Here is a 19,609-nt window from a genome sequence, read left to right as displayed (position 1 = left end):
CCCCGTGAAACTACTTATTTGGATTTCTCGGAAACCCGCCCACCTCTATTCGTCAAGGCAGAAGATCCACTAGAAGCTGATGAGTGGATTCGGGTTATTGAACAAAAGTTTGGTCTTCTCCGTTGTTCAGAGACGCAGAAGCCGTTATTTGCAGCACAACAACTACGTGGTCCTGCCAGTACCTGGTGGGGAAATTTTGTGGCTATTCAACCTGTCAACCATCAAGTCACCTGGGAAGAGTTTAAAGCAGCCTTCCGTGAGCACTACATACCCGAAGGAGTGCTGCATATGAAACAAGAGGAATTTATGAAGTTACAACAAGGGGGAGATACCGTCACTAAGTATCTCAACAAATTTAATCACCTGTCGCAGTATGCCATCGACCAGGTGAATACTGATTTAAAGAAGAAGAACTGTTTTATGAGGGGTTTAAATGATCGGCTACAGAGAAAGATGGCCACATGCATAGATCTCACGTATGGAAAGGCTGTCAGCACAGCCTTATCTGTTGAAGCCAAATACGCAAATTCTGGGAAGAATAAGGGATTTGGTGGTGAGAGGCCTAATCAGGGCCAGGCAAAGAAGCAACGGTTTGTGATCCGACCTTCAAGCCAAAATCGCACTTTTTCTCGTCCACCCTCATTCCCTTTCAAACAGCCTATCATTATTCGCCCCAACAATACCCCCACTACCCCAAAACAGCCGGGTGCCCCAGGCACTCGATTCCCTGCCTTGCCTAGTTCTTCAACTGGGTGTTTTAATTGCGGCAAGTCGGGACATTTCATCAAAGACTGCCCATATCCTAGGCAAAATCAATCAAATGCTCCGCAAGGATCTGGGAGATCAGCTCAGCCCAAAGGAAATGCTGTGGGGAAAAATACAAAGAAGACGGGGCGTGTATATTACACCCAAGTGGCCACTACACCGGAAGGAGAGCCGGTGATGATGGGTACGTTTCCCGTGGCCAGTCACCCTGCAATTATTCTTTTTGATTCTTGTGCTTCACATACATTCATTAGCAAGAAATTTGTGGAGCAACATCATATTGCATGCCATGAATCGAAAGAGGGATTTAAAATTCATTCACCTGGGGGACACATTTTTACTAGAGAAGTGGCCTATGGAGTGCCAGTAACAATGGCCGGGCGGAACTTTCCTGCTAACATGATTGTTCTGAAAGGCCAGAATATAGATGTAATATTGGGTATGAATTGGTTAACCCAACACAAGGCAATTCTCAACACTGAACTCAGAACCGTCAGGTTGAGCTATAATCAAGAAGAGATTCTTTTGTCTCTCCCCGTAACCAATCCAGCCAAAGCTTCTGGTAGAGTATATGAAGCCATTGTACCGGAGATCAAGAACATTCCGGTAGTATGTGAGTTTCCAGATGTATTTCCGGAAGATTTGCCTGGACTGCCCCCTGAAAGAGATGTAGAATTCGTAATTGAGCTAAAGCTCGGTACGGCTCCCATCTCCCGAAGATCGTACCGTATGCCCCCTAATGAGTTGGCGGAATTGAAGATTCAATTACAAGATCTACTAAATAAGGGATTCATCCAGCCAAGCTCGTCCCCATGGGGTTGCCCCGCCATTTTTGTTAAGAAGAAGGATCAAACCTTGCGAATGTGCGTGGATTATCGACCCCTAAATGAGGTCACCATCAAGAATAAGTACCCTCTTCCAAGGATCGACATCTTATTTGATCAATTGACTGGGGCGAGGGTATTTTCCAAGATTGATCTCAGGTCGGGCTATCATCAAATCCGTATTCGGCCCGAGGATATACCGAAGACCGCGTTTACTACGCGGTATGGATTGTTTGAATACCTAGTAATGTCTTTCGGGCTCACAAATGCTCCTGCCCACTTCACCTATTTGATGAACTCGGTGTTCATGCCCGAGTTGGACAAGTTCGTGGTAGTCTTCATCGACGATATCTTGATATATTCTAAGAATGAAGAGGACCATGCTCAGCATTTACAGATTGTATTGACGCGCCTCAGGGAACATCAGCTATATGCCAAGTTCAGCAAGTGCGCGTTCTGGCTGGAAGAAATTCAATTTTTGGGGCACGTGTTATCGGCTAAACGAATTGCGGTAGATCCTAGCAAGGTTAAAGATATTCTGGAGTGGAAACCCCCAACCACTGTTCACCAAGTCCGGAGTTTTCTTGGACTAGCTGGGTATTATCGCAGATTCATACCAGATTTTTCTAAGCTTGTGAAGCCAATCACAAGTTTACTGAAGAATGACATTAAGTTCAATTGGTCTTCTAAGTGTAATGAAGCCTTTGAGCAATTGAAGACACTATTGACCACTGCTCCGGTATTGGCTCAACCGGACATCACTAAGCCTTTTGATGTATATTGTGATGCATCTGGCAGTGGGCTCGGCTGTGTACTGATGCAAGAGGGCCGAGTAATTGCGTATGCTTCAAGGCAGTTGCGCCGACATGAGGAGCATTATCCAACTCATGATCTGGAGCTAGCTGCTGTGGTTCATGCCCTGAAGATTTGGCGTCACTATCTGCTGGGAAATATCTGTCATATATATACAGATCATAAAAGTTTGAAGTACATCTTCACCCAGTCAGAATTAAATATGAGGCAAAGACGATGGCTTGAGCTTATTAAAGACTATGAACTGGAGATCCATTATCACCCAGGCAAAGCCAATGTGGTGGCAGATGCACTGAGTCGTAAGACTTCCTGCCACTGTCTTATGGCGAAGACCTCTGAGAACACTTTGTGTCAGGAGATGGAAAAGCTAAACCTGGGGATCATCCAACAAGGGACTCTAAATCAGCTAAAGCTTGAGTCAATCATTTTGCAAAGGATAATTGATGCTCAAAAGGATAATCTGGGTATGAAGCACATACGAGAGAAGATAAGGGCTGGAGTAGCCAAATGTTTCAAGGAAGACGATCAAGGTGTGATATGTTTTAAAAACCGCATAGTCGTGCCAAAGAACGAAGAACTCCGCCAGCAAATTCTTGATGAAGCACATCTTAGTCGTTATTCTATTCATCCCGGAAGCACTAAGATGTACCAAGACTTAAAGCAACATTATTGGTGGACAAAGATGAAGATCGAAATTGCACGCTATGTGGCTAAGTGTGACACTTGCAGACGTGTCAAGGCCATACACATGAAAACTGCTGGTCCATTACAATCTTTGCCAATCCCAACATGGAAATGGGAAGACATAAGTATGGACTTTATTGTGGGACTGCCCAGAACGGCCAAAGGGTATGATTCTATTTGGGTTATCGTTGATCGACTCACAAAGATTGCCCACTTCTTACCCGTCAGGGCCAAATATACAGTAGCCACTTATGCAGCATTATATATCGGCCGTATTCTCAGTTTGCATGGTATTCCAAAGACCATAGTGTCGGATCGTGGACCTCAGTTCGTATCCAAGTTTTGGGAAGAACTTCATAAATCCCTGGGTACTAAGTTACTCCACAGTTCGGCCTATCATCCTCAAACCAGTGGACAGACTGAGAGAGTTAATCAAATACTCGAGGATATGCTGCGGGCATGTGTTCTGGACTTCTCGCAGAAATGGGATGAATGTTTGCCCCTAGCGGAGTTTTCATACAATAACAGTTATCAAGAAAGTATCAAGATGGCACCTTTTGAATCTTTATATGGGCGACGGTGTCGAACTCCGCTAAATTGGTCTGAACCTGGAGAAAGATACTTCTTTAGGCCTGATATGGTAAAGGAGGTCGAAGAAAAGGTTCAGAAAATTATTCATAATATGAAGAAAGCTCAAACTCGACAAAAGAGTTATGCAGACCGACAACGACAACCCTTATACTTTCTGGTAGACGATTATGTCTACTTAAAAGTTTCACCAATGAAGGGTGTATCGCGTTTCGGGGTTAAAGGGAAGCTTGCACCTAGGTACATTGGTCCATTCCTGGTGATTGAGCAATGTGGACCAGTGGCGTATCGACTTCAACTACCCGAAACATTGTCGGCTATGCATAATGTGTTCCACGTGTCACAATTGAAGAAGTGTCTTCGGGTTCCTGATCGAACCATTGAAGTGACTGATGTTGTCCTGGAACCAGATTTAACATACTCAGAACATCCTATTCGAGTTCTGGATCAAAAGGACAGGATCACCCGGAGAAAAACTCTCAAGTTTTATAAGATACAGTGGAACCAGCATTCTGAAGATGAGGCTACATGGGAAACTCAAGACTTTTTAGATAAGAATTTCCCAGGCTTTTTAGCCTCTTGTAAATTGTAAAGCCTGTATAACTGTGTAATAGAGAAGTAACCCCCACATCACCCCTGCCTTGTACCAGAAATAAGGAAATGAAAGTATTCCGCGTTTCCTTTTCCATTATCTACCCTAGGATTTTAATCTCGGGACGAGATTCTTTTATGGGGGGAAGGATGTAACACCCCTGGTGTTACTGTAACTAAAACTTGAGCATGGCATCATAAGCATTGGCATTGCATATGTTTGACACACCTAGAGTGCATTCACTAGGCAAAAATTTCAAACAAGTTGTATTGTTTTAATGTTTTGCAAATAGGACCCTAGATAGGAAGCTTTACCCTAAATAGTGGTTAAAGGGGTAAAACTTAACCTAAGATGAGAAAACCTAAAGACCTTAGGGTAAAAGTTATAAAATGACCCAAAAAATAAAGTTGAATCACATTTATACCCCTGGGATACCAGAAATCCTAATTGGAACCCTGGAAAACCCTAAAACCAAACCCTAGGGGCTTATGTGCAAAATTAGCCCACTTTTGGGTTAAAGTGCAAAAACCAAGCTAAATAAGTATTTTAAGTCATTTGGTTCACAAATATGTGGACTTGAAAGCCAAACCCTAAGTTTTGGACTCATTTGCAAAAAGGACCTTGATTTTGATTCCTATGCTAAGTCTGAAAACAGTGTTGAAGGCTCCACTTTGGGGCTTTGTAACTTCCAAAGCATAGGGTTTTTGCCCTAGGTCACCACATCAAAATTGTAGCCCAATTATAGGAGAACAACTTTGCTAAAGAGTGTGAGCTCAGTTGTTAAGAGAAATTTGGAGAAAAATCCAATCAAAGATGGACTGTCAGACTAGTTGAGGTCTGAAATTCAGCATGACAGTGTTTTAAGATGAACTTTGAGCTCGATTTTGAAGGGGATCCAGTGACTTTTTGTGAGTACACATTATAGCAAAGATATAGATGGATTATAGCTCTACACCTTTGCTGCAGAAAGTTGACATAGATTCCACATAAAAACTGGAGAAAATGTAGCTCCAAAATGCGCTGTCAGGTTCATCTGACTGAAACTCGTGATGGTACAGTAGCCTGGATTGGATCAGGCTGCCAGCGCGGAACTTTCACCGCCGACGATACCTCCGCCGTGATTCGTGCCGTTGCCGGCCCGACTTGTGCTCGGGATGGGCAGATAAGGGCACACGGTAAAAGATCTTCGCCGACGGTGAGCTGGAGATCACTCCGGTGACCCCCGTGGCCCTCTCTCCCTCTTTGCGGCTAGGCGGATTAACTCGCCGGTGACCGCTGCCTCCCGGCCATGTGCCGCGTGGCTTAGCCTTTCCACCGCACCACCGTGACACCTTAAGGCTGTCCCATCGTCGCCGGGGAGATTGCCACGCCGTTTGCCACGAATTTGCTTGCGCCAGTGTTCTTCTTTCCCTCCGGCCGCCGCGCGTCTTGCTCAAATTCGCGGCCACCGCCCGCTAGCTCTATAAATTGACCTCACCCGTAGCTGCGCCATGTAGTTGTGAAGCTGTAGCACCCGCTCCCACCCTCGATCGTCCACCAGCACGCCCGAATTGCGCATTCTCCCCAATTCGGTTCTAAAACACCGTGAACTCAACCCCGCCGTGGTCAGCCCAACTCCGGTTAGCTCTTCCCCTCTGCTCCCTTGTTTAAGCATTCTTACGCGTCTACGATGCTTGTCGAGCCATTGAATTGAACTAAGAATCCTCTGGCCGCCGGGAACACGACCGTATAGCCGCCATGCTCACGGCCACCGTGGCCAGAGCTCCGTAGTTGATCATTAGCCAAATTAATTTGGGGGAAAGGCTTAGGGTCGATCCAATTCGGTGTCTGTTGCTCGGAGAACTCAGCGGTTGCCCCGTTCGGCCGGTACAGGTGCTCGCCGGAGCACGGCCGCGCGTGAACGGCGTCGGGGACTTTAAACTCAGAATAGATAGAAGAGGAAGGACTTTTATGCAAACGTCAGTGACTGTGTTAAATAGTGAATGGGCTCGTTCGCTGTTAGACAAAAACGCGGGGTCCTCTGTGCAAGGTTACCATGGGCGCGCGCGCGTGGGCGTGCTTCTGCTGGTAGTGGGCCGACCTGGGCTGGATTCGGCCCAGTGCTATTCAATTGTTTTTCTTTTTCTTTTATCCGCAGAGCCAAAACAATTATAGAAAAATGTAGAAAAATGCTAAAATTGTGAAACTAATTTTCCTAGGCTTGTTATTTTCCCTAGAATTTAATAAAAATAGTTTTGTGATTTTTAGTGGAAATAAGATATTTTAGGGTATTTAAAGTAGTTAAAAGTATTAGTTATGGATTTTTAGAAAATAGTTGGTAAGTCCAAAAATGCCCAAACTTTTTATGGGAACTTAAAACAATATTTAGAAGCCTTGGGTAGAGTTTGAATTGATTTGGACCTTGTTTGATCACCAAACCCCAAAACACCCCCCTGCCCTATGAACTCCTTTACCGACTCCGGAAACCCTAAGTTCTCGGAGTTCCGTGAAGGAAAGTTGTATTCAAGACATAGATAATAAGTTGATATTATCTTTGCATCCTCATGAGCATCCCATGGCATCCATTCTTATACATATGTATGGTTATGATTAGAACGTGAAGAAGAAATCGAAGTAACTGAAGAGGAGACACCACCACCTTCGGAGTCTCAGACCGGGAATTGTTTCTACTTTGATATCTGCGGATCTGAGCCTGACTCACCTGTGAACGAAGGCAAGCCCCGGTGCATGCAACCCCTTTCCTTGTGTTTTTAAATACTTTTTGCACACTTAAGTCTAGTGAAATGTGCATTAGGTTCATAGGAGTTGTTTGAAACCCTTTGATGCATTGCTTTCCTTGATATCCATACCTTTATAGATACTTCTGTGAAGTATCAAAATTATGATTTACAAAAATGCTTAGCCTTGCTTAGATCTTGTGGATAGAGGTTGTCCTCAATTTAACCCGGGAGAGGATGGCTTCTACCTGCATGAATATTTTCATTTGGAGCAATAGTGGGATCTTACTGCAAAGTTCCCTGTGATGCTCTTTCATCCTAAGGAACAGACACAATCCTAAGGATGGAAATACTTAAATTGAGACTTGGGTTAGGAATAGGTGATGTTCTACCCAGGTTGGTTAAGGATTAACGCGTATGTAGGCGTGCTGACCGAGGACCCTTTAACTGGTCACATGCCTCGTCATGGGTAAGCCTTGCCTCGGGCAGACTAAGGCCAGAATAAGATAACGCGAAATGGGCGTGGAGCGGTGGCGAGAGTAGCGTGTACCCTCCATGGCAAGAGGCTGGACGGTGGTGTATCTGTGCTCTCGGTTTGCGTGAACCTGATCTGGTCTTAAGAACCCCGGTGGCGGGTTGACATATGCAAGGGTTAAGTGCTACATATGTCGTGTGATTGGAGATCCTCAGCTGAGTATAGTCGATTCGGATCGCCGTACCTTCGCGGTTATGAAGACTTGGTCACTTCCCTGCAACCTAAAGTCAGGACGTGAACACTATGAATAAAAATGATGTTGTCTTGATGTGATGTGAAATTAGACTAGATGCAAATAGAGTCTATTAATACTTAATATGGCGTTAAAAGATTGAAAGTAAGGACTCACTTTAGTAAGCTACTTCTGCAAAAGTATAAGTTGATTCTTGCTAAAGCCTCTCCTTGACTCCTATTTATCCAGCATACCCTTGAGAGTCTTTTCCTTAGTCGGGTAAGACTTGCTGAGTAATTCCATACTCAGGGTTTATCCCTTTGTTGTTTTTAGGTGAGGAAGCGACAAATTTTTGTTGCTTTTGCTCCAAGGTGGTACCAAATGAGGAAAAACAAGACTGAAGTGCGGGAGGACTTGGTCCTCCACATATGATCTTTTGCTTAAGCTTATCGGGAGGAGTTTATGCCTCCCCTGGTTTGTATAATATTACTACTCTGCACTCACTTTTAGTTCTGGTCTGTAATAAAATAACTCAAACTTGCTTTTGAAATAAATGTAAGTTTATGTAATTGCTTCCGCATTTCTTTATCTCCGATGTTCTGTAATGTCTACAAGACGGGTGAAACGTTCCTGGTAAGGTAAGGAAAGATACCGAACTTGTCAAGTGACTTAGGAACATCTACAGGGTGTCTGATGTCTGTTGGACAAGGAAAACTGTAGGTGGGCCTAATTACTTGGGAGGTTCCGCCACATTTTCGGTCAAATGAGGATATAGTTTACTATTCATAATAAATGAATTCATAAGTATGGCACTTAAGTACTTAGAATTAGTAAGACATTTATTTATGTCATAATAACCATGAATAGGTTATTAAAAGTCTCATTTAGTAATTTACAATTAATTCTAGTATATTAATGTTAGAAGAATTATAAATAAATAATTTTTAGATATACGTATAAATTCTATTTAGAAAAGAAAGGAGAAATCGAAAGAGTAGAATTTATAATAATGTTAAAATGACTTAACTAGGCGCTTATACTTTTCTAATAAAGAAATTGATAGTTTATATAATGTCGAATATATTTTCCTTATTAATGAATTAGATCATTAGTGCCTAAATTAAAACTAAATATAAATAAGGGCTTAATTATATTTTCTCGTAGTTTATTAATCAAACTTATAGCCAATTTGTGCATAACTAGATATATGTCATGATTAATCATTTCATAGAATTTAGTCCACATTATATATATCACCTAGTTTTTCCTAAATGATAAAATAAAGAAATTAGTGTTCATGTTCTTTTTATAAAGTATAGACCATGTGTTTTCTAATGAAATTAAAAGGTGGTTATTTGTTCATTATCTTTTGCTTGAAAATCCACTTAGGGCATATAACCTAGCTTTTCATAAATAGGTGTTTAATAATAATTATCTTTACATATAAAACCTATTTAGACTTATATCTTAGTTTGTCATAAGTGAATGTTTAACAATGTTTTATAACATGTTTTACAATACTTCATAACTAAGTGTTTAATAAATGTGTTTTAATCCTTTAGCCCATAGCCTTAGTTATTCTATATAACTTTTCTAAAAAGATTAAAATGGTTCACCTGATGGTTATAAATTTATAATTAAATATTTTCAAGCTTAGGTCTTGTTTTATAAATATAAATCAACCCTTTTCAAAAGGGTGTCCTTATGTTATAATCATTGCTTGTGATGTTTTTGAAAACAAATGCTCTTTCTGTTATGCTTTCTTTTGGCTTCATCTCTGGTGAATGATGTATGTTATTGAGTGGTGCATGTTTCTTCTTGTTTGTTTGTGTGTTATTCAGTGATTGATCAAATAGTTAAGAATCAAGATCTATTCTGTGGAAGAATCTCAAGTTTTCTATAACCAAGGCAAGTGGACTTCTCCCTCTGCATACTCTGTTTGATCCCAAACAATACATTTAATAAAGTTTACTCTTTCGGATATATATGCATAACTTGACGGGTTACCTATTTAGATAACCTTTCCAACCTTACTCCTTGTTTAACCTGGGATTATGATCTAATCAAGTAGCTATGCTATTGCTACAACTTTAAATTTATGCAGTCACTCCTGTTTATGATATTAATGTTCCAAATGGTAAGATTACTTTATTGTTGTTAACCCGATGGTTAAACAAGATTATTGCATATTAATTGGAACATGGAGTGACCACCCGGGAAAACAGTGCTACCATGAGAACTATCATGGCTCTGGTCTTGGCTAAATAACTAGGGAAGTCTTATGTTGGGTGCTGGTCGTGGTCGACAGGAACGAGGGCATCTGGCAAGCTCTTATAGTTCCGGCTCAGGCAGATTGGATACGGGCATAGTTCGCAAAGCTTTACCCTGTAGTCTGGACTATAAGTTGGTTACGGTAGGTGTGCCTTATGGAGTTGACCATTTCCAGCATTTGCGTAATGAGGACTCTAGGGAGAAGCCTCGTAGTGAGACCCTGGCCATTCACCTCGGAAGTGAATACGGGGCTAGCTAACCCGGGCTAGAAGGGAATCGCGACTCATGGGTAAAGATGCGCCACCTCTGCAGAGTGTAAAACTGATATATCAGCCGTGCTCACGGTTATGAGCAGCCTGGACTCCTCATATGATAATTGAACTTGAAGATGGAAATAAATTGAGATCCAATGATCTGCCAATGGTTTTGCTTAAGTGGTTTCACTTAAGTGTTTTTGATATACTCTTATACCTTTGTTTAATGGGAATACTTGGGATTCACACTTATTAGTAAGACAGGTGTTGTTAATAAAATGTTGGCCAACTAAAATGTTTACTGCTCAACCTTAGCCTCACCTTGTTAAACCTGCATTAGTTTTCCCCCACTTGCTGAGCCCTGACCATAAGTGAGCTCACCCTTGCTTAAATTTTGATCAGAAGTTTGCAGATGAAGTTATGATGCTGAGCTCCATGGATGCTAGTCTAGTGATACCCCCGGTCATCTTCCTGTGGATGGATGTCCATGTTTTGCTGTACTTTGATGAATAAAGGTTAAGACATTATGTCTGTTCAAAGTGTCATATGTTAATATAATCATTATTTACGCTTTTATGCATTGTTCTTTTGATATATTACACTTGTGACGTCAACATATGTGTGGAAATAGATCCTGGCACACATATGCGATGCACCCGGCTCTTCCCCTTTGGAAACGGGTGTGACAAGTCAATACTTGTTTAGTATAATCGCGTTATCTGTTAGCGATTATCACGCGTCGTCGCGTGCCGTTCGCATGTGTCACGCAACTTGCCGCACGTTGTTCGCGCATATCTCGCATGTCGATCACGTGTGTCGCACGGTGTGTGCGCGTGATAATAAATTGTTTTCACTTATAGACACTCCTATTAATAACGTTGATTCGTCAGATCACATATTTTAGATAATTAACTTGATCTTTTCTCGACTAATATTTATTAGACTAATTTTCGAATTATTTAATGTGTAGAGTTTAACTTGCGCTTTTATAATAAACATTGACAGGGCTAATATTAACCTAACTACTTTTTATTTAATTAATATGTGTTTAGTATAAACGCGTCACCTATTTAGTTTTTCTCGCATGTCGCGCGTGTTGTTCCGCACGTGGTAGCATGCGGATTCGCGAGTCGTTCGCGCTAGTCGCGCGCACGGCTTCGTGTGTCGTCAGCGTGCTATGTCGCTCATGTCCGCGCGCCGTTCTGCACTCTGTAGTGCTGTTTCGCGCGTCGTAAATTTGTCTCGCTTAGGGTTGCTAATGTTATTTAATTTGCTTAATTAACTGACATCTGTTAGAGTAGTAGACTACTCAAAATTAAATAATAGTTATAATTTATATTTGATAACACCGAATTAAATATCCTAGTTCATACTCGTTTAGTGTAAACGCGATAGCTTCTCGACCATAGCTCCGACTGTCGCGTTTCTTTTTCCTCGCATGACCGTAGTAACGTGCTCTATTTCGTTTTGCATGCTTTATTATGTTTGTATTTGTATGGTGTAATGTTCTTATGCATATATGTGTTTGTTTGTTTGTGCCTGTTTGTATTCGCTATGCTTCGCAAATAGATCGCGATTCGTTTGTGAGCTTCGAGGAATCGACGGTCAAGCGTTTGTGATCAAGTGATCTGGTTCTTCGAGTTCTACGGGATTGAAGATCCTGAGCATCTGTTTTAGTGAAGGCAAGTGTCCCTTGACCCATCTATGTCCTACTCATTTTACAATTCACTCCCCGCATTTACACAATCTATACCCAAGGATTGACTAGCTTTTGTTTATCATGTCCTTGTTTACCTATGTGTGTTGGGTTATTTTGGTTTAGCTCTATGCTATTGCTCCACACTAATCAATGAACATGATGATATTATTTATGATACATTGTTTTCCCTTTTGATTATGATGATGATATTGTGACATTTAAGGGGACTCGAGCGGTTTCTCGAGTGCCTCTCCGTAAGGATTGATTCGTTGGATGACCGCCCGGGGAAACAGTGCAACCATGAGGTTGGTATATGGGACGCCCTTAGCTAATTAATTAGAGCAACTGATGTGTAGTTCGCTTCGCCGTCGTGCCATCAATGAGGCTCGGTGTATGCGGCTCGCTCTGCCGAGGGTGGATTTACCCTTTGGGAGGAGTGCGGTACATTTAGGAAACCTAACGGGCGGCTATAGCCTAAGGAAATCTTTGTAAAGGCTTCGTAGTGAATCCGTGGCCATTCACCTCGGGAGTGAATAAGGGTCTTGCAAGCCCGGGCTAGAGAGGGAATCACGGCTTGTGGGTAAAGTGCGCAACCTCTGCAGAGTGTTATAAAACTAATATATTAGTCGTGCTCGCGGTTATGAGCGGCCAAGGGAGCTCCATTGATTATAGACACATTGAATCATGGCTACTTTGTTTATAGATGATGATAAGGATGATGGTTTTGATTATGATTATTGTTATGGTTTCTGGTATTCTTTCCATTTGAAAAGAGTACTTTTGGGTTAACAACTTGGGTTAATGTTAAAACCTGGCTCTCTACTAGTAATAATTACCTGATCAACTAAAAGCAACTGCTTGAGCTTAACGCGACATAAAGCTAGTCCACCTCAGCCAAACGGGATATTTGCTAAGTATGTTGATGTGTACTCACCCTTGCTTTCCCAAAACACCAGGTTGCCTTTGGTGCGATCTATGCTCAGGTAAAGAAGGACAAGAAGGCATCGAGGCAGATCTCCAGGAGTTCTAGGACTTCGACGAGTTCGAGGATTAGGCTAGCGACCTCCCCCTGTCAGTTGTCTGTGGTGGGTTAATTTATGTTGGCTACGTTTCGATTCTGTGTACTTTGATTTATATTATGTAAATGGCTCTAGTCTGTAATATTATTACTTACTCTTTATTTCTATTCGAAGCATTGTGCTATGATGAGTCATTTATGTAATCGTTGTGTACGTGAATTTCTGATCCTGGCACATACATGGTTCGCATTCGGTTTACCTTCGAAAACTGGGTGTGACAAAAGTAAATTATCTAAGGAGGTTTATTTCTAACCTTGCCGGGAAAGTTGACGCTTTCATTCCTATTCTTTGGCTTAAGGATTGTGCCAATTTTACTTGTGGGCAAAACAACATCATGCTTTTGTTCTTATCAAAGATTATTTACCTTTAATTCTGGTACTTAAGGCGCCAAAGAATAGATCCCCTTTCAGATTTTACATTGCAACTAAAGATAAGGTCATTGAAGATGTTCTAACCCAAGAAACCGAAGGAAAGGAGCACACTATAGCATATTTGAGTCGATGGTTGGTGGATGCAGAGAAAAGGTATAGCTTTATTAAAAAAATATGTTTATGCATGTTTTATGCATGCCCCAAACTTGGATATTACCTATTATCTAGCTCTTGTACGGTTTACTGTCAAACTGATGTAATCAAGTATATGTTGCCAAACCCATTCATGATTGGTAGAATTGGTAAATGGGCTTATGCACTTATAGAGTATGATTTGGCCTATGAGTCTTTGAAATCTATGAAAGGCCACGTTGTAGTTGATTTTATTGTAAAACAACAGATTGATGACTCCAATGAACTAGATATGTCATATATTACCATTACTCCCTAGACTCTATATTTTGATGAATCGGTTTGTAATGAAGGATAGGGATTGGCATTGTGCTTATTTCACCATGGAATGTCAATTTCGACTTCTCTAGCCAATTGAAACCATATTGTACCAGTAATCAAGCCGAATATGAAGCTCTTTTATTCGGTTCAGAGCTACTAGACTATATGGGAGTAAAGTATGTAAAAGTGTTTGGTGATTCTCAGCTGGTTTTTCAACAATTTTTGAGAGAATATCAATGCTTAGATGGTGTTTTAAATGACTATCTCGAAAGTTGTTGGGACATAATACACTCTTTTGACGAATTTGACATTCAGCATATATCTAGAGTTTTCCAGTGCTAATGACTTGCATAGGCAGCTTCAAGCAATCGGGTAACCCAAAGGAAATTCACATTTCTAAAAATCTGATAACTAGAAGTGTGCTAGGTTACCGAATTTTTCTTTTTCAGCCCTATTTTCGAAAAATATTGTCGGGTACCGTAATTAGGGGTACCCCCAACACTCCTAAACACGGCTGGTAACCACCATCAGTACAAGCTGCAAAGACTGATGGGCACGATTCAGGTCAAGGCTTCGTCTAGCCGAGGGGCACGATCTCGCCTCACCCGAGCCCAGCCTCGGGCGGGAACTGTAGTCCCGGACGAAGTTACGTCTCGCCCGAGGGCCTCCTCAGGTAGTGGGCGCACCCTCGGCACGCCCGAGGCCCAACTCAAGCAGGCTTCGTCGAGAAGCAACCTTGGCCAAATCGCCTCTCCAACCGACCGTATCGCAGGCGCATTCAATGCGAGGATCGCCTGACACCTTATCCTGACACGTGTGCCTCAGTCGGCAAGGTCGAAGTGGCCGCAGTCACTTCGCCCTTTCACTGACCGACCTGATAGGAAAACAGCGCCGCTCGCCCCGCTCCGACTGTTGTGCCACCCACCAGGGTGAGGTTGACAACAGCCAAGTTCAGCCTCAGGCGCAACAGGAAACTCCGCCTCGCTCGGCCTCAACCTCGGCCTCGGAAGGTGGTCTCCGCCTCGCCCGACCCTAGGGCTCGGCCTCGGGAGGAATCGCGTCCTCACCCAACCCCGGCCTCGGCCTCAGAAGGAGTCTCCGCCTCACCCACCTTGGGCTCAGACCAACCGCGCCACGAGGGATACATCATTACCCTACCCCTAGCTAGCTCAGGCTATAGGGGAACAAGACCGACGTCCCATCTGGCTCGCCCTGGTAACAAGTAATGATGACTCCCCGCGTGCGTCCATGACGATGGTGGTTCCCAGCCCCCTACGGAAGCAAGGAGACGTCAGCAAGATCCCAGCAGCACTGACAGCTATGCCCCTACAGGGCTCAAGCACTTCTCCGATGGCCACGTTATCGCCTACGCAGGGCTCAAGCACTTCTCCGACAGCCACGTTGACATGTACACAGGGCTCAGGCACTTCCCTGCCAGACATGTTAGCACCTAGCTACACCCCCCATTGTACACCTGGACCCTCTCCTTGCATCTATAAAAGGGAGGTCCAGGGCCTTCATGCGAGAGGGTTGCGCGGGAGAACGAGCTAACGAACAGGCTCACACTCTTTCAATCTCGCGAACGCTTGTAACCCTTACTACGAGCACACCCCCTGGCGCGGGGTAACACGAGCCGCACTTTCCCCCTTGTGTTCCATCTCGCGCCAACCCATCTGGGCTGGGACGCGCAGCGACAAATTTACTTGTCGGTCCAGGGACCCCCCGGGGTCGAAACGCCGACAGTTGGCGCGCCAGGTAGGGGCCTGCTGCGTGTTGACGAACAACTTCCCGTTGAGTTCCAGATGGGTAGTCTTCAGCAACCTCTTCAGCTCGGGACGGTGCTCCGCTTCGGGAGTCTCGAGTTCATGTCCCTCGACGGCAGCTACGACATGGTAATCCTCCCCCCGCAGCGCGACAGCAACCACGACGGTCGTCAGCTTGCCCGGCGGCGGTGGACTCGACGACGTCTTCCCCCCGTGGCGGAAGAGCAGCATCCGGGTTTGTCCCGCCACCCTCCTCGCCGCAGGAGGAGGAGACGGGGCAACCGTGGCCATGCAGGAGGCGGCGCCTCGTCGGCTGTCGAGCGAGTCAACGACACCGACCCCCCAGCGGGGGACATGTCGGGCATTGTCCTCGCGCCCGAGACAACGACGGATGTCGTTTCCCCGCAACGTGCCAACCCCAAGCGGACTGATGACGCCAACACCCTTGCGAAGGACTTGCTGGGCGTTAGCCTCGTACCTGAGATGACGGTGCAGTCCGTCCCCGACGCAACTTCCTCACCGTCCGTCGACCCAGAGGTACCGTCCGTTTTCCATCCTGTGCCTTTTAGATTTAGCTTCGATCCACCAAGCGACCCCGCTTTGGTGAGCGCTTTCGTAAAGGCATACCCTAACCTTCCGGGGTACCATATGTGGTCAACCTGGGACCGACTGACGGCCGTCTCAACCTACGGGCCCCCGGGTTCCGAGGAAGAAGACGAGCCTGACTCTGGTTGGGATTTCTCCAGGCTCTGTGATCCTAGTGCCATGCGAGACCTCATGACCGCATGTAACTAGTGCCTCTCCGATTGCTCCAATGATGGCCACAGTCTTGACGACGAGGGTTGTGGCCCAAGTCGCGAATGTTTCCACGTCGATCTAGGGGGTCACGACGAAGGCAACTACCTCGGTATGCCGGAGGGTGACGATCCCCCTGGGCCTGCGCCTCGCGTTGACATCCTGCGGGAGCTAGCTGTGGTCCCAGTCCCTGCGGGGGGTCAGGACACACAGCTCGAGCAAATCAGCGAGATGCAGGCCAAGCTCGACGAGGAAGCAGGGCAACTTGTGCAGCTCCGGCAAAACATCGAGCAGGAGTGGGCAGGCCGAGCACTCGCCGGAGAAGCGCGTCATCGGGCCCGGGACGTCCAGCGCCGTATCGTTGATGATGCCAAGGCAAGGCTGCCCCCGACCTCCAGCGGGGTTGGCCAGAATCTGGCTGCAGCGGCAATACTACTTCGAGCAATGCCGGAGCCATCCACCACCGAGGGGCGGCGTATCCAGGGAGAACTCAAGAATCTCCTGGAGGATGTCGCGGTCCGACGAGCCGAAAGCTCTACCTTCCGAAGGCAAGGGTGCCCCCCGGAGCATCGCGCAACGACTTCCCGACTCATGCGGGAGGCCTCGGTCCACACCGGGCGCACGCGGGACGCGACGCCTGCAGCCCCGGGTCGCCTCGGCAACGAGCACCACCGCCGCGACCGTCGAGCCCGCCTCGACGAGAAGGTGCGCTGAGGATACCACCCCAGGCGTGGGAGACGCTACGACAGCGAGGAGGATCGGAGCCCCTCGCCCGAACCACCAGGTCCGCAAGCCTTCAGCCGGGCCATACGACGGGCGCCGTTCCCAACCCGGTTCCGGGCCCCGACTACCATCACCAAGTACTCGGGGGAGACAAGGCCGGAGTTGTGGCTTGCGGACTACCGGCTGGCATGCCAGCTGGGAGGGACGGACGACGACAACCTCATCATCCGCAACCTCCCCCTGTTCCTCTCCTGTGACACCCCAGGTGTCAGTTTCGTGTTACGTCGAGAGATTTATCCAAATCTCGGATGCTCAGTAAAAATTTCTATTTCTCGCTCGCGTATGTCTCTGATTATCCAGATTATTTAACCACATTTCACCAAGTTTGGAATTATTCAATCTCAAGAACAGCCAAATTTGGAGCTGTTAAAACTTTTATTCTCGGTGCGTATGTAATCTCGATATTCAATCTCGATTTATAAATCTCGTCTAAAGCTCATTAAATCAAACCCTCGACGACTGTTATCTGATCTGAGCCCGAATCCAATTCCTCGAACTTCGATCGATGTCCAACTATTTTAATCCGAGTCCGTACTCACAAACGGAATAATCAATATGTCGTCCTCTAATCAATTTTTATCCGACTCGGCCAAATACCTTATGTCTGAACCGAATTGAAACCCCACTCCGGCCGCGATTTTAAAATGTCACGATTCACCTTCTCCGACTAAAAATCCGAAGGCCGGTCGTATCCCGAGACAATTTATTTTGAATCATGCGTAGGGAATTATTGCCGAGCGAAGTCAAATCAAACTCTCGGCCGAATTAATCGCTCAACCTTCCGTTCGTCCGAACTCTATTTCGCTCTATTCTCCGTTGAGACAATTTCCGCGGGAGCATTTTTGTTTCGGAAAAATAATTTAGCGCAACCCGATTACGTGTTTTGGGCCAAGCCCAGCCCAGCCCATTTGGACCACTAAGAAACTCTAACCTTGGGACTCCTCTATAAATACGGATCCCTCTCCCTTGCCCTTGGCTGTTTTGCACTTCCACCCCTAGCCGTCACTTTCTTTTTCTCCCTGTCTTCTTCTCCCACATGGCAGCAGCCCACGCCGTCCTTCCTCTGGTTCTGCACGATGACCAGCAGGGAGCTCAACTCCTTCTTGCCATGGCGCTAGGCACCCATGTAGCAGGGACAACACCCTTCCTCCCTCCTCTGCGCAGGCCCACTCCAGCTGATTCCCCTTCTCCCACTCGGCTCCCTAGAGTGCAGCCAGCACGTTTCTCCATATGCTGTTCCTGCCGAGCAGCAGCTCAGCTCCCTGTCCTCCACTCCATGGGCACGAGCTCCACTTACCATGGATGGCGCCCAGAATTTTTCCAGCTCCTCCCATGGCGTCCCCTGCCCTTCTTCCTCCATGGCCGCCCAGCAGTAGCGCTCTTATCCCCCTCGGCTCCAGCTTCCTCGACGCCCCCTGTTCATTCTCCCTCGCGCAGCAGCAGTAGGGCGACCCTTTTCCCCAACACGTCGAAGCACCCCCTGCTGTCCCCTGCACCCTGCATTTTTTTCCAAGGAAAGCAGTAGGAGCAATGCCGCTCAGGCCCCTGCTCCTCCCCTCTTCCCCACAAAACAGTAGTCGCAGCGAGCCGCCGTCGTCCATGGCGAGCATCCTCTCCCCTCGTCTCGTGTTGTCGCTCTCGTGCTCGCTGCGCAGCCCCATCCGCGACGCCGTCGAAAACCATGGTGAGAAAACCCCCGCTGTTCTTGATGTTTATTTTCTGATGTGTGTGATGTTCGATGAACTGCCGCCAACAAATTTGTGTGTTTTCGCAGCTAGTGGTCGATGTCGCGCTTCGCGCTGGTCCATTCGGCGAAATGTCGAGACTTGTGTGGACAACCCCCTGTGACTAGTCCCATTTCGCTCAGGTTATTTTCCTTGTGGTTTGTTCTACTTGTAAAAAAATTTGGTCGGTATCGTGTATGTACATGTGTGCATGTCTCTCGATTTAATTTTAAGGAGGAGATCGATGTCTAGGATGCACAGGTAATTATGTGCGGGGATATGAATATGTGTGGAGCGGAGTTTTCATGAGAGAAGAATGTATGACAAAATGGTGGCATGGTTGCGTAGGAAAATTGGGGGGGCAGTCGAGTTGTGCTTGTCTGGTGTGGTGAAGAGAATTAAAAATGTCTGCCAATTTTATACGAAGGGCGAGTCTGTGGATGATTGTGTGTGCCAAGATGCGTTGTTGTAGTGATTGCGTTAAATTAAACGAAATCGTCTCGAGTGCACGCCGCCACATGGTTGTATGCGAGACGAGGAAAGATGTATGCATTGGGTAACACGACGCTTAGGTCGCTGTTGTATAATCGAATAAAGGATGTATTATTAAGCTTGAGTCAAAATGTGGGGTACTAGTGGTACGCTAGGCAGGCGGTGTCCAAATAAATGAATCGGTTGATGTGGTAGTTGTCGTGCGTGATTTATTGTTACTGAGTAATTGAATTAC

The sequence above is a fragment of the Zea mays genome, chromosome 3, assembly GCF_902167145.1.
Source record: "Zea mays cultivar B73 chromosome 3, Zm-B73-REFERENCE-NAM-5.0, whole genome shotgun sequence".
NCBI lineage: Eukaryota > Viridiplantae > Streptophyta > Magnoliopsida > Poales > Poaceae > Zea > Zea mays.
Note: the sequence above shows the minus strand (reverse complement) of the source record.